At 35.3% G+C, this 6,371-nt stretch overlaps 1 long non-coding RNA gene across 4 annotated transcripts; it reads left to right on the plus strand.

Moving 5' to 3' along the window:
• The first annotated feature begins 634 nt into the window (after nt 1-634).
• On the plus strand, nt 635-4,571 carry LOC145077249 (uncharacterized). Of its 4 annotated transcripts, none has more exons than XR_013693046.1 (4): nt 635-898; nt 1,075-1,186; nt 1,291-1,353; nt 4,364-4,571. It is a non-coding gene; the product is annotated as an uncharacterized LOC145077249 (long non-coding RNA). The 4 variants fall into 4 exon arrangements; XR_013693045.1 differs by lacking the exon at nt 4,364-4,571 and adding an exon at nt 1,887-2,637; XR_013693047.1 differs by lacking the exon at nt 4,364-4,571 and adding an exon at nt 2,019-2,637.
• Nucleotides 4,572-6,371: the final 1,800 nt, after the last annotated feature.

The following is a 6,371-nucleotide window of genomic DNA, read 5'->3' on the forward strand; positions in this document are numbered from 1 at the left end:
AATTGGGAAACAGAATGAGTACGCCATACGTATTCCTGGCTACGCGCAGCGTAGCCTGGCTGAACCCCGCCGAACGTTTGATCAACTATACGCCCCGCGTTGGAGGTTGTACCACTACAAATAAAATTACATTTAGTTGCACAAAAGTTTTAGTGGCAGTTTGCCTTTGTGCCACTCTAGCCTACTTTTAGTGGCACTTTTGTTTTGTGTCACAATAAGTTTTAACATACAATGACACTTTTTAACTTATGACACTAATAACCTACTTTTAATGACATTAAATACTTTTATGACATGTTTTTTATAATTATTGACCTAAAAATAGTATCACTGAAATTTTTATAAATAATATGTTATACTTAATTTAAATTCTAATAAACTATTAAAAAAAAAGAAATTAAATCATTATAGTAAACTAAAAAGAGAAAATCATGAATCTTAGATAATATGTTATATTTAATTTAAGTTCTAATAAAAATATTAAAAAAAATAAATAAACCATTATAGTAATTTGATAAATAAAATCGTGATATAAAAACAAATAATTGTGTATGAGAAAAACATCCCAAAAATTAGAAAACCTTTGTTCCTAGCGGGAAAATGTTTTCCCCAAACATTACAAAATCCCGCTATACACTTTGTTTCCCTCTTATTGAAAAATTTCATTTTCACCATTACCCTCTAGTTACCTCCAGTCACCCACGCTTCAAAATCACATTGTTTTCCACCTGCGCCTTAAATCCCAAATCTCCATCATCATCGCTATTGTGATGTCTGTAGCCTTAAAATCGTCGTCACTCAACCTACACAAGTCGCCAATGCTCAACCTCCGCAACTCGCCACCGCTGCCTGCTACCATTGCTTTCCGTTGTGTTCTACCCAAGCATCGCCATATCAGGTACATAATGAAGTTTTCCTCATTCCACTTTCGCTTATCATGCTCAAATAATTCTTCTATGCAAATCATAATCACATTCAGTTTTCCGTAACTCCTTTGTATCCTCGTACAATCAATGATAGGTTTTCCCCATCAAGAATATTTTTTAATATTAGTTTAATATCTTGTTTGTTTAGAGATGCACAACAATTGCTTGACGAAATGCCTGAAGAGATTATGTCTGCAATTCCACCATTCACCCCCTCCCTCGCTCTCCGCACCGCCGAAAAATGCAATACATGCTATTAGGTGTAACTTTTTAACTGATTTCCAGCTTTCTCGTCTAATTTGTTGTTCTCCATTTTCCTATTTGAGTTCTAATATGCTATTTCTTCTTAATTATTAAATTTTAGATGTGAAGCCCTTGTTTAAGCCCATGCTCAAGAATTCGTTCTATCTTCCAGGTCAAGCCGCAGGTAAAAAACTGACTTTAGATTTATAGTATTATTTCTTTCTTTCTTTCTTTTCTTTCTAATACATCATTATTTAGAAAATATAGGCAAGGATAGCATCATTGTACATTTAATTTTTCTCATATAAAGGCATCATGCTGTGAAATATTTACCATGTTTGGATAGATTTCTAAAATCAGTGAAAGTACACTACTATGTTTGGATAAATTTCTAAAAAATGCAATACTCTAAAAAAAGAAGTCATAGAAACAAACAAGAAGTTTAGGCTAAAACATGATCACTGGCAACCAACTTTTGCATATTTAAATCCTATCAAAATTACCAAAGTTATATTGATCATATTTTAATGAAGTTAAACTAGGATCAAAAGAATTGTTGAAATCAGAAATTATACAGTTTTTGTAGCATTGTAGCATAAATGGTTCATGTAGTAGTAGATTATATGGTTGGTTAACTCTAATTTTTATAGCTTAAATGGTCATTGTAACTTCAATATACATCATGCTTGTTATTTGGTTGGTTAACTCTAATTTTAGGCTAGCCTCCAAGCAAGAAAAAAGGGAGCACAAATACCACCACCACCATACGTTCTCTCTTTCTATTACCATCCCTTTTCTTGTTCACTCTTCCTTATTGTATGCTTCCCTTTTCCTTTTTTTCCCTTTCAGACGAATTGCCAATATGAGTACATATTTCAGATTTCCTTTTATTGGACAAGTATGCCCCTCTCATTCTAGAGAATTATGTATGACCTACATGTATTTTTATCTAAGATGTTATAAAAAAAATTATTATTATTTTATGAAAACGTTATAACGATAACTTAAATGGATCGTGTTTGTTTGCATCTTACTTATCTTTTTGTATCTTAAGAACTACATTGTGAGTTATTGTGAGTTGAGTAATTTTCAGATAAATATAACCATCTTCCTTCTTGTAGAAATTTGATATGATAGGTTACATAAATTGTCCCTTAAATATCTTTTACAAAAAAGGTCATTGTGGCAGTAATTTATTACATAAACAGTATTTTTGTTGTATGAAAAACATGACAAAATGGTCTACTTTGTTGAAATTTATTTTATTATTCTATGTGTATTTGTTAACATATTTAACTTTCATTGCAATTATTCATCCTACCGAAACAAGTTTTATAAAAAACAATAGATATTTTTTAGCATGGGAAAATGTGGATGCATTGGCAATGTTTATTAAATCACATGCATATGATCTAAGTCTTACGGTTGATGAAGCTGTCTCACAACAAATAGACAATGATAGACTGTGAACAAAGATCAATTTGTAGGCAATTGTTCGTAAGTTGGATAAACAAGAGGAGCAACTATAGAAAGTTCATCTTCATGTCAACTTTGGTGTTTTTTCCTCAACTAGTATTTATTTTGATAGTTTAATGTTTTGAGTAGTTATTAGCACGCTTTTAGATTTTAGACTTATTATGCCTTGGAAGATACTTTTGTTTTAAATATAGAGAATATTGTTGTAATATAGCTTAAGTTTTAATTTAAAAAATGGTTTTGTGTTTTGCATTTATTATTTTATATTCCATTTTTTTTTAAAAATTGGAACTAATTTTTAGATATAATATTTTTTTTTTGTAAAAAATGCCATTAAAAACATATTTTTTTAGTTTTAGCAATTATATAGTGGCATAAAAATAATGCCACAAAACCTAAGGTGCTTTTTTTTTGAAGTAAAAATTCATGAAGTCTGCGGGCCATCTCTACAACCATATGCAGTAGAAGAGGTGGATCAAACGGCTGTAGACTGTAATAAGAAGTTTGTTTGTTTTTTTTTAACATCTACATGCTGTTGCAGATATTAGAAAATTAAAATTAACTGATTTTATAAACCAAAATAGTTTTTTTTAATACCAAAAAATTAATAATGTATGATATTTCAACAAGAATTTATGATATATCAACAAAAAGTAATGATATTTCAACAAAAAATAAAGATATTTTAGCAAAAAATAATGATATTTCATCAAGAACTTATCATTATTCAATATAAAAAAATAGGAAAAAAAAGAATCCAACAACAATAAACAAAAAAAAAATGAAAAAAATGTAAAATAAGATTTCATTAACATATAATAAAGAATTTAGCAAGAAAAAAACAAGAATCAGAGGTTGAAAGAGGCAATATAAATGTTGTGCCAAACAGAACACGCACATAAGTTTTTTACTCTGAAGACTTCTAAAAAACAAACAACTTCGAGATTAAACGTGTTGTGTGTGTGCTGCATCGCGCAACATTAAGAGGTATGAAGCAGCTTTTTGCAAAAAACAAACAACACCTAAAAGAGCTTTAGTGGCATAAAAAAGTGCCACTAAAACCTATAAGGGCTGTAGCGACACAATAAAAAAGTGCCACTAAAAGCCTTTAGTGGCATCGTTTTTAGTGGCACTTTTTTTGTGTCGCTGATGGTCGAGAGGGCCTTTAGTGGCACTTTTTTGGTTTTTAGTGTCATTTTTTCTGTGCCACTAAACGTCATTTTATTTGTAGTGTACGCCTAGCGTACCCATTGGGTGTTGATTTCTGTTGACTTTTTGTTGACCGTTTTGACTTTGACCTTTGGTCAAAGTCTAGGGTTTCGGATTTAGAGAAGGGTAATATGGTCCTTTTACCCTAATGGGCTTGATTGCGGACTTTAGGAATCGTGAGAGGTTTGGACCTTAAATATTAGCTACTCTTGCCTGTGTGGTAGGGTAGTTGTATTATGATGACCAACTAGGTCTTGTTGTTATGATATGATGTGTTATGATATGTTGTGTTATGATATGTTGTGATATGATATGTTGTGTTATGATATGATGTGTTATGTATGTTGGGATGTTGTTAGCCAATCGAGAACTACAGATAACCTCCCGAGCATGTTGTTAGCTCCAGGGGACTGTTGGTAGCCTCAGGGTTGTAGATAACCCATAACTGTTTATTTTATGTTGGGTTATGTGTGATATCTTGGGGAACTCACTAAACTTTATGCTTACAGCTGTTGAGATTATATGTGGTAGGTACTTCGCAGGACCGCGGGAAGGCGAAGGTTTGATTATACACACGCACTGGGATTTTATTACTTAGACATGGTTTATGTACTCTGATAACATTGATACTTGTGGTTTGAGATGATTTGTACTTGAATTTTGTTTGTGGAATTATGTTTTGGAAACTTTAAAAAAAAATTGGTCTAAAATTTGAGCTGTTACAATTTGGTATCAGAGCCCTGGTTTGAGGGATTTGGATAAACCCTAGGGGGATTCTAAAATCAAACTTTTTTAAGAAAATTACCAAGAAGGAGGACCTTTACAAAAGAAAAACTCATAGTGTGTAAAATCGACCAACGCTCAAGCAGTAGTTTCCCAAAATATCATGTTATAGAAATACAGGGCAAAATTATTATGTTATGAACAGTCAGATTTGCATGCTAATTAGGTGTAGGCTAAGGAATCTTGCAGAATTATTATGATGTGTTGTCATTCTATAATGCCTTAGCCTAGGAAGTCGCTTATCATGAGCTTGAAGTTGGTCTTACTAATTACTTGGCATATGTCATATAGTTGTACATAGATAGGATTTTATAGCCTTAAAATGCTTGGTTTAGTCTTTCTTCCTTTTTCCTTGTTTGGATGTGGATTGAGGCAAGGTCATTTATTCGAATATCTATTGAGTCTGGTACTATGTATGATTGACATACACGATGTAATTAGTAGGAGCAGTAGAGATCTCATGAGCCAGAGTAGTGAGGGACGTAGTCTAGAGATGGTGTCTAGACAAGAATTGAGGTTCTTAGGAGCCGGTAGAGCGGGTCTATAGCAGCTATGTTGAGGGTTAGTTTTGGGACTTGTGGGTATGATTCGGGACGAATATAGGTTGGTGTGGAAGGTAGTATTTGCCCATACTACTGGAAGCACTAGATCCGTATGCGACTTGGGGAATAACCACAGGAACTAAAGAACCTAGGTGGTTGCGGGTGTTGTTATATGTGCTAATAACTTGTTGCCGAAAAATTTCTTATGCATTTCAGTATGGTGTTTACCCGAGGTTCAGGCTCTAGTGACCCTAGGAGGTCGAGAGCTAGCGATGATGATCGTAGTATGATTGCCGCAGAGGTGGCCACAGTGATCAGAGGGGCTATTCCATAGATGTTTGGGTCTATCAAGACCACACTGATTGAGACTTTTGATGAACGCTATGCCACTATTACCGAGGTTGCTGTTGCCGCAGCCATTGGAGCTCTTGCTGCTACGAGACCGTAGGGGGGTGACTCATTATGGTACAGGGAGTTCACCAACACGAAGCCACTTGAGTTTGATGGGACCCAGGAACTGATTGTTGCTATGAGATGGATCTCAAATGTTGAGGGATGTTTCTATACTTGCTTCTGTCCAGAGAATTTGAGGGTTCGGTTCACCTTGAACCTGCTTCGCTTGGGAGCGAAGGACTGGTGGAAATTTGCGACCGCTGATTACACGCCTGCGGAGCATGTTGCGATGACTTGGGAGAGGTTCACTGCGATGTTCAGAGATGAGTTTATGCCTGCAGTTGAGAGGGAGAGGTTAGCCCAAAAGTTCTTGTCCCTCAAGCAGGGGACAAAGTCGGTGATCGAGATCACCAGGATGTTTCATGAGAGGGCGTTGTTTTGCCCCGAGCAGGTATCAACTAAGTAGGCTCGAGTAGCCTGATATTTGATTGTTCTGAGGAGGGACATCAGGGAGTTCGTGGTGAATACCACGTACAACACATTGGCTGAGTTTCAGACCAATGCCAGGATGAGGGAGATCAAGCTGGAGACTCAAGTTAAAGAGGAGATAGAGGCTTAGGGTAAGGACTGGAGACCAGTGCTGTCATAGCTGGTGACTAAGCAGGCCATGTCGGTCCGAGTCAACTTGCTATCTATGTGGCAAGGAGGGGCATATGGCTAGGGAGCGCCCCAAGGGATTTCAGGTATGTTTCAATTGCAATTAGATGGGCCATTTGAAGGCCAATTGTCCTCAGCTTGC

The sequence above is a fragment of the Lactuca serriola genome, chromosome 9, assembly GCF_051521515.1.
Source record: "Lactuca serriola cultivar US96UC23 chromosome 9, Lser_US96UC23_V15, whole genome shotgun sequence".
In the NCBI taxonomy this organism is placed as follows: domain Eukaryota; kingdom Viridiplantae; phylum Streptophyta; class Magnoliopsida; order Asterales; family Asteraceae; genus Lactuca; species Lactuca serriola.